The sequence below is a fragment of the Cornus florida genome, unplaced genomic scaffold, assembly GCF_030987335.1.
Source record: "Cornus florida cultivar Cherokee Brave unplaced genomic scaffold, ASM3098733v1 CherokeeBrave_3.0.0_Hap2_Chr11, whole genome shotgun sequence".
Classification (NCBI taxonomy): domain Eukaryota; kingdom Viridiplantae; phylum Streptophyta; class Magnoliopsida; order Cornales; family Cornaceae; genus Cornus; species Cornus florida.
Genome location: NW_026775581.1, coordinates 40,207,554 through 40,216,130, shown reverse-complemented (window position 1 = coordinate 40,216,130; position 8,577 = coordinate 40,207,554). Strand labels below are relative to the sequence as shown.

The 8,577-nt window shown below is 40.0% G+C and overlaps 1 non-coding gene across 1 annotated transcript; it reads right to left on the bottom strand.

Annotated features, from left to right (window-relative positions):
• Positions 1-501: 501 nt before the first annotated feature.
• On the bottom strand, positions 502-605 carry LOC132287513 (small nucleolar RNA R71). Its single transcript, XR_009473049.1, has one exon. It is a non-coding gene; the product is annotated as a small nucleolar RNA R71 (small nucleolar RNA).
• Positions 606-8,577: the final 7,972 nt, after the last annotated feature.

The window sequence follows — 8,577 nt, the reverse complement described above, 5'->3', positions numbered from 1 at the left end:
ATTCATCCAACCACCACAACAACAAAGCCAAGTTCCATATGGAATGCCAAGGCCAATGTATGCTCCACAACCTCCTGTCATTAATCAAGGAATTCATAACCAAGGTGTTCATGTTGCACCTCAAGTAGCTAATCCACCTCTTGCTTTGAGAGATCACTATGTGCCTAATGAATACAATGCACCCACATGCATTCAATTGCCACCATTTAGAGCACATCATTATGAAATTAAAGCACAAACTATTCATATGCTTCTTAACTTTCATGGACTTCCTAGTGAAGAACCTTACAAGCATTTGGATGAGTTTCTTAAAGTATGTTCCATCGTAAAATATACGGACATGCCGGAAGAGGTTTTACGACTCAAACTTTTTCCATTCACCTTAAAAGACAAGGCAAAGTATTCGTTTAACAATCTTAGGCCTTTTTCAATCACTTTTTGGGCAGAAATGCAACAAGAGTTCTTGAAGAAGTACTATCCGGTTTCTAAGACCAATGTTATAAGGACCTTAATTCGAGAATTTTTTCACATGGGGATGGAGAAACATTTCATGAGGCATGGGAACGCTTCAATGAATTGCTTAGGAAGTGTCCACATCATGACATGCCCAAATGGCAATTAGGTCAATATTTCTTTGAGAGTTTATCGGACAACTATAAGGGTATGGTTGATGCTTCCATGGGTGGCTCTTACATTGATAGGCATGAGGATGACGTGTGGCGTCTTTATGAAAGCATGAGTGAAAATTCTTTACATAGAACACTATCATCCAAGAATGGTAGAAATTCACAAGGTAGGAATAGTGTAGGCTTACATCAAGTCGAACATTCAAATGAAATAGCCGGCGAAATGAAGTCTTTGTCTCAAAGGTTTGATCAATTTTTGATTAACCAAAATTCGGCGAACCAAGTATCTTCCTTTCCTAACCATTCTCATCGTGCATCAAATGAAACATGTATGACTTGTTCTAGTGTTCTTCATTCTACTTCTCATTGTCCTCATGGACAAGTACATAATGAACCTAATGAACAAGTCAATACGGCTTTTGTAAACCAAGGGAACAATCCTTATAGTACTCATTATAATCCAAGTTGGAGGAATCATCCGAATTTCTCTTGGAAAAACCAAGGAGAAGGCTTAAACCCTTCCCAAGGCAATTTCCAAGGGAAATACATTCTACCTCCACTTCAAAACCAAGGATCCCAAGCTTATAGACCTTATCAATCACAAGGGAATCAATTTGCTAATTCTCATTTTCCCAACCCATCTTATTCCCAAGGAAACACTAGAAGTCCCGCCTTTGAAGAAAAAGTTTTAAATGTTTTGGGCACTTTAGAGGCTAACACTCAATTGCTTTATTCTCACTCTCTATCCATTGCTAAGCTAGAAACCCAAGTAGGGCAAATAGCAAGCACTCTTAATGCAAGAGAGAAGGGAAAGAAGCCCATTAATGCCCCACCTAAACAACAATGTGTTGTGGAAACCCATTCCTCATCGGAAGGGCATACCATTGAACATGTTAATGCGGTGACTACCTTGTGGAGTGGTAGAGTTGTGGACAATCAAGTTGAAATATCCAATGAAGAGAGTGAACCGGTGCAACCTCAAGTTGTCACCCGTCTCGTTTCACATTCCTCCTTCATTACATACACATGATCTTGCAAATGAGAAAGTTTTGAAAAATGTGTTTGAAAAGAAGTTTTGAAAAATGATGTTGAAAAGGTTTTATTAAAAAATGATTTGAAAACTTCTTATGTTAAAGAGAGTTCAAAAGAAAATTTTGAATAAGTGTTTGAACCAAAGGTTCCATTTCCGGATGCCTTAAAAGGATCCATTTCAAAAGATAAGCAAAAGGCAAAAACCAATGAAATCGTGGAAATGTTTAGGCAAGTGAAAGTTAACCTTCCACTATTGGATGCAATCAAGCAAATTGCGGCTTATGCCAAATTCTTGAAAGACTTGTGCACCCAAAAGCGGAAGAACAAGAGCCAAGCACCAAGAAAAGTGGTTTTGACCGAGCAAGTAAGCTCAATTTTGCAACATAACACTCTTCCAAAGTTTAAGGATCCCGGTTCAACCACTACATCATGCATCATTGGTGATCATATAATTAATCGGGCACTTCTTGACTTAGGAGCAAGTTTTAAACTTCTTCTATATTCGGTCTATGTTAAATTGGGCCTAGGTGAATTGAAACCGACGTCGGTAGTTTTGCAACTTTCTGACCAATCCATTAAGAAACCTAGGGGTGTCATTGAGGATGTTTTGATCAAGATTAATAAATTCTTCTTCCCAGTTGATTTCGTTGTCATTGACACAGAGCCGGTTTCCAATCTTAAGAGCCAAATTCCCGTTATCCTTGGCCGTCCTTTCTTGGCAACCACCAATGCCAACATCAATTGTAGAACAGGGGTGATGAAGATTTCATTTGGACACATGAAGGTAAAGTTGAATATCTTTAATCCCACAACCAATTCACTTGACAAGTATGAAGGAGAGGTCAATGTTGTAGAAAAATGTCATGATCTTCATTGCCAAGGAAATGAGCTTTTGTGTAAAACCAAAACTTCCAAAGGATCATCTTCAACCTTGCATTCTCAAAGTGTTGTTTCAAATTGCATAGACAAAGGATCAAAAGCTTCTTTTGAGCTTAATCCAACAAGTTCTTCAAAGGACCATTTGTTGGGTGGAGTTCAAAGCATTTATCACCCCAACAAAGAGGGGATGCATCACAAGATCTTTGATCGTGACTAAAAGAGCCCAACGTCTTGATAGAGACATTAAAGACTAACAAAGGTATTCGTAGGGTGTCAAAACCCTATTCCTCCCCCATTTTTATCTTTCATTTTGTTTATTGCGAAGTCTAGATACTTGTTTTAGGTTCGCATGAATTGAAAGGAACTTTGGTGAGGATTGCATAAGCTTTTATGTTATAATTGAGCATTTGGCAAAGTTCGATTGATCTCACATTGGAGTTCAATCGATTGAACTGTGGATTGCACTCCAACACTTAGAAAAATTTTTGATCTGCAGAAACCTGCATCCAAATCACCTCTCTGTTCCATCGTTCGAACCAACTCCAAGATCGATCGAGAGTCCTTTGATCGATCCAACTTCCAAGTTCGATTGATCTCAGGACTCAACACTTAGAAAAAAATTTGAGCCTGCATAAACCTGCATATTTCAGCTCTCTGTCCTATCGTTCGAATTCAATTCAAGATCGATCTGAAAATTTTCGATCGATCCAACATTAAGGTTGGATTGATCTCAAGTTCCAGCGCTTAGCCAATTTTTGAACCAAAAACCTGCATATTTTTTTATCTCTGTCTGATCGATCGAACTCTTGTTTCGATCGATCACAAATCTTCATTTCATTATTTTAACTTTAGTTTGACTTTTCAACTTTTCAAAAATTCAAAAATATTTTCATTTTTATTTTTTTATTCTATTTTCACTCTCATTTTATTTTGTTTTAATTTTCAACAAATTTTTAAAAATTCAAAAATATTTTAATTTATTTAGTTTTTAATTAATTAAATTTAAAAAAAAAAAAAAATCTAAAAATACTTTGAAAGGAGTTCATCAAAGTTCAATCGATCACAACTCATCTTCGATCGATCGAACTAATCGGGAAATGTTTTTAAAAATAGATCCAAGGGTCTTAGGATCGATCATTTGGATCGATCTCACTCACAAACCCTAGCCTCTCGTCCCTGTTCACTGTGAATCATCTCTCCAAGCTCCGACAACTCCTCCGGTGAGATCCAAGCATCTCGAATCTCAGTTCATCTCCATCTTCTTCATCTCAGATCTTCTCAATTTATTCTCCATCTCTTGCTCTCTTGAGACTATGGCTCACGTTAAGACGGTAGCACGTAGACACCGTCACGGCTCCACCTGCAGACTTAACGACGGCGCCGGTCCATCTCATTTCCGTGACCCTACTCCTGACCACACAAAGAGGAGAGTCCGACAGCAGACTGGGGAGATTGCGCAGCCCTCTTACACAGAGGAACCATTACACCCTACTCCACCTCAGTCGCCGGCTCGTCTAGCATTCACTTCATCACCATTTCCACCGTATAGAGGCGCTAAGCAGCCAGCTCAGCCGGCTCCACCTGTTCAGCCAGCTCATGTATAGCGTGATAGGCTCATGCTTATATATGCACACATGACTATCGAGCACGAGTCAGCATTCGACACCGCATTCTTCTCCAGATCGGTGCTGACTCGATCTGCCTATCAGGACATCATTCAGCGGGCCCTCTCAGCTATTCTTGCCCCAGTCACAGAGCCGATCTACCCGCGACTGGTACGGTTGTTCTACCAGAACCTCTGACCGCCGCCGCGCACTACAGCCGAGCTCATCACCTCTATCGATGGCCATGAGATCATCATTACAGTGGAGACTCTGGCCCGTTCAACTCGCTGTCCACATCGGTGCCCGCTAGAGCTTCAAGAGACCTATCCCAGGCTCCACAGGCCTTCTTACGCCGATATGGCCATTTTTCTCATAGGTCACCATGCCGGTGGCAAGACCTTCACCACCCGGACATTCTTGCCGGATGACCTGTGGTTTACAGATTCGGTGCTCTACCAAAACATATACATAGCAGGACACAAGATTCAGAGGAGGGGTAACTATCTAGCAGCCCTGTATGCCTTCTATACCGGCCACTGGGTGTCTATTTCTATGCTTATCTAGAGCGCGATAAGGAAGCTCTATGATAAGTATGTCAGCAAGGAGGCACCCGGAAGGGCCAAGTCTCTTCCATTCAGCCACCTCATCACCCAAATTCTTATTGACCAGCGTTATCCCATCCACCCGCAGGAGGACCTCAAGAGAGTTTCCAGTTACTTCCTCAAGAAGGACTGGGACAAGAGCTACAGAGATATTAGCACTTGCCTGTAGATCCATGCCGTACTGGCGGCTGCAGAGCTGGAGTTAGAGGAGGAGGCGGCAGCATAGGCAGCCCCGGCACCAGCAGAGCCAATAGCAGCAGCTCCCACAGCGGACGATGCACCAGTTGATCCAGCTGCCGAGCATGATGACATTGACATAAACATTAACTTGGAGCACTCAGCGGATATCGCAGCTCAGCATTCTCCAGCTGGGTCACCTATCCGCGAGCAGGAATAGACCTAGGAGCTGTCTTTTGACTCATCCATACCAGACTTGACCCCCGGCTTCGGAGTGCATCTGCAGACGCTCGAGGACGCTGTTGTTGCCATCAGAGCTGACCTCAGGGCCCACAGAGCGGAGTTCGCTACCTTTCGCACGGATGTCACAGCTATGTTCAGAGATCTATCCCGAGACATCTGCGGAGCCAGACCTGCCCATCCTACCTCATCTTCCTGAGCTCCTAGTCTTTTCTATCTTATGATCCCTCTCTCATTTTGATACTTCGTTTTTGTCACTGTATTATTTTTACAGCCGGTCTGTCAGCTTTGATATTTTTGTTGTACCTGCACTTTCTCTATTTTATATATCTATTTTTGCTATGGATGTTAAATGATTGTATTCTAATATCTATATATTTGACTCCATCAGGTGCATCACAGTGACTTCAGTGAGAGAATGCTACCCAATTTCCAGGACCACCCTTATACCTCTCTCATTTCATTATCTGTTTATCCCATTTACACTTGCATGTTCATTGTGCACTGATTATCCCATTTTGTTATCTGATAAGTTTATCCAAGTGACAATTTTCAGGACCACAGTTCATCCCAAGTTTGGGGGGGCCATGCCACCCGCTTCGGATACTTCAGTCCCGATCATTCTTGCTCAGTTACACTGGTATACTCTTTCCTTTGTTCTTGTTGCACATTGAGGACATTGTGCAATTTAAGTTTGGGGGGAATGGTGCTCTACAGTGATAGTTTTAAATTTAAACTTTTAGCATGACTCGTGTATTTGAGGGATATTTCTATAATTGGTCCATACCTAGCTATGATTTTGATCTTTTGAGGACTATATTGCTTAAAATTTAAAAATTGCTTGACTTGAAAGTCCAATACTCCTTGTATGCTTTATGAATGCCATTTAGGAGTAAATTTTTCAAAATATTGATATCTTGCTTGCACTTGTGGTCCACATCATCCTAATTTTGTGATTGTCTTGAGATTCATTCTAGGATTCTACAAAGGCACAGGCGCACACTAGCATTCATTTGTGGGGTACATGCTTTGTTGATTATTGAATTGGTTATATCCCAATTAGGTTAGTAGTGCATTGAAAGCTTTCATTCTTGATAAAGGTGGATAACAACCCCTTTTCACTAAGTAGCCGGGATTCTAGCCTCATCAAGCACTGAACTTCTCACGCCGAAAGGTGGAAGGCCCAAACTCTAGGTTAATAATTGTTTAAGAAAAAAAAAAAAAAAAGCAACAAAAGTGAGGACTTCTCTCAAAAATTGAGAAGTGGGAAATGATTAGATGGTTGTTGTCTTGATTTGTAGCCTAGTTGATTTGAGCTTGTAAGTCCGTAGGGGTGTTTGAACACCTAGTGCCCTAAAGTCGTCTGGTTTGGGAGTCATTGACCTAACGCTCGATCTCATGAATCGCTAGAAAGCTTAATAGATCAATACATTGCACTATGCTTCCATCTTTGATCCTCCAAAAAAAAAAAAAGGAGTGAAAAGAATAAGCGCACCTAGAACAATAAAGCTTTAATAAAAGGTCCACTTTTTGTCTTAATGATCGGTACTAGATTTGTGTGATAGTTTAAGGGTAAGAATATGATTAATTCTTTAGTTGGCTAAGATAGCAACACATTGATGCTGATCCACTCAAGAGAATTCTAGAGTTGTTTTGATTTGCATGATCATTTTCTTGATGTGTGGAGGACCATACTTGCTTGCTTGATGTTGAGATTTTGGGAGATTGCTTGGAAAGGGTTGAAAAATTGCATACTTGAGGTAGTTTTCTCCCAATACTTGTTTGCAATATTGGTACCTCTTTTGAAAAAATGAGCTTAATGTTTGTGGGTACCATTTCTGGAAACCCTCACGAGACTTCACTCATCTACTAGGGGTAACCTAGGGGTTTAAAAGGCTTGTTGCATATGCTAAATGCAATCGTGCTCCCTCCGAAAGTGGCGTTATCCATTTATTGTTTTCTAGTTTATAGTTGTATAGTTGTTCATTTCATTCCTTTACTTTCTAGTTCATTGCTAGGGACTAGCAATATTTAAGTTTGGGGGTGTGATGAGCACTAAAAAGTGCATATTTAAACCCTTTAAGCTTAGCATTCTAGTACCTTTATCTATCTTACTTTACTGTTTTCGATTGATTTCGTATTATTTCCATTTTCAGGCACTTATCCCAAAAATAAGCTAACTCAGCCAAATAAGAGCTTAATTGAAGCAATTCTGAGATTAAACAAAGAAATGAGCAAAGTGGAGAAAGAAAGAAGCAAAATGAAGCAAATCAGCAAGTTTGATTGATCCAAGTTCAAGGTTCGATCGATCGAATATTGATCGATCTCAGTACTTCAAGATAGATCCAAGCCTTGACCCAAAGCACTTAAGTCCAAAAGTCCGATCGATCCAACATCATTCTTCGATCGATCGAACACCATTGTCCTTATCCAAATGATTGATCCTATCCACAGCTGTACCACCCACTAACCACTTTTATTCTTTTCCCATAAATATCTCGGATTTGTCTCTTTCCAAAAAGCTTAGCCAGTTGGATCGATATAGCCTAAGTTCGATCGATCTCACTTACTTTCGATCGATCGAACTTCCTCCAGTGCAAAAAAGTTAAAATTCCATCTCATTAAAAGTTATCTTTTATCCAATCATTAGGGAATATTGTGTGCACGACCCCAGCTCATTTTGGGTATCATTTTGACCTACCTATATAAGGATAAGGATTGCTTTTTCAAGGAGAGCCAACATTATGTTTTTCATATCATCTCTTGGAGAGAAAGTTTAGAGGAGAAGGAGGCTAGAGACACCATTGGAGATCTTCATCAACAAGGAGCAAACCTCTTCCATGGAGTTAGCCCTTGAGGGTTGGAGCATCATCACCATAAGTGACTAGACATCCTCTTGGGTTTAGAGTTAGCCCCAAGCATGCTTTCTATATCTTAATCTTGTGTATTATTGAGGGATTAGTGTTGTAATTAATGTTTTGACACTTTGATATATATAGATCTTGTTTAATCAATGATTTGTGTGGTTTAATGCTTCCAATTGATCATTTATTTCTATTCATATGTCTATGTATGCTAGAATTGATGTTCATGTTCTTGTCTCTAGATTTTGTGTTATTGATGCATGTCTATGTGTATTGATGCCATCGATTTAGAGATTGACAAAATATTGTGCTTAAAAGAATGCTTTTGTGATTCTCTTAATGGTTCATGCTTATCTCTTGATGGATTGTGCCTCTCCCCTAGTTTATTTTCATGCTAGTAGTGCAGATGTAGTGTAGTTGTAGTATAGTGTTAAATGGGAGGACAATCTATGCTTGTTATTTGATGATCCAAGCTTTTGAATGCAATTAGCATATGTCTCTAATCTTGTGTTGTATTTGGATTGTGAGCCTAATGAAAGTATTAATGACTTGT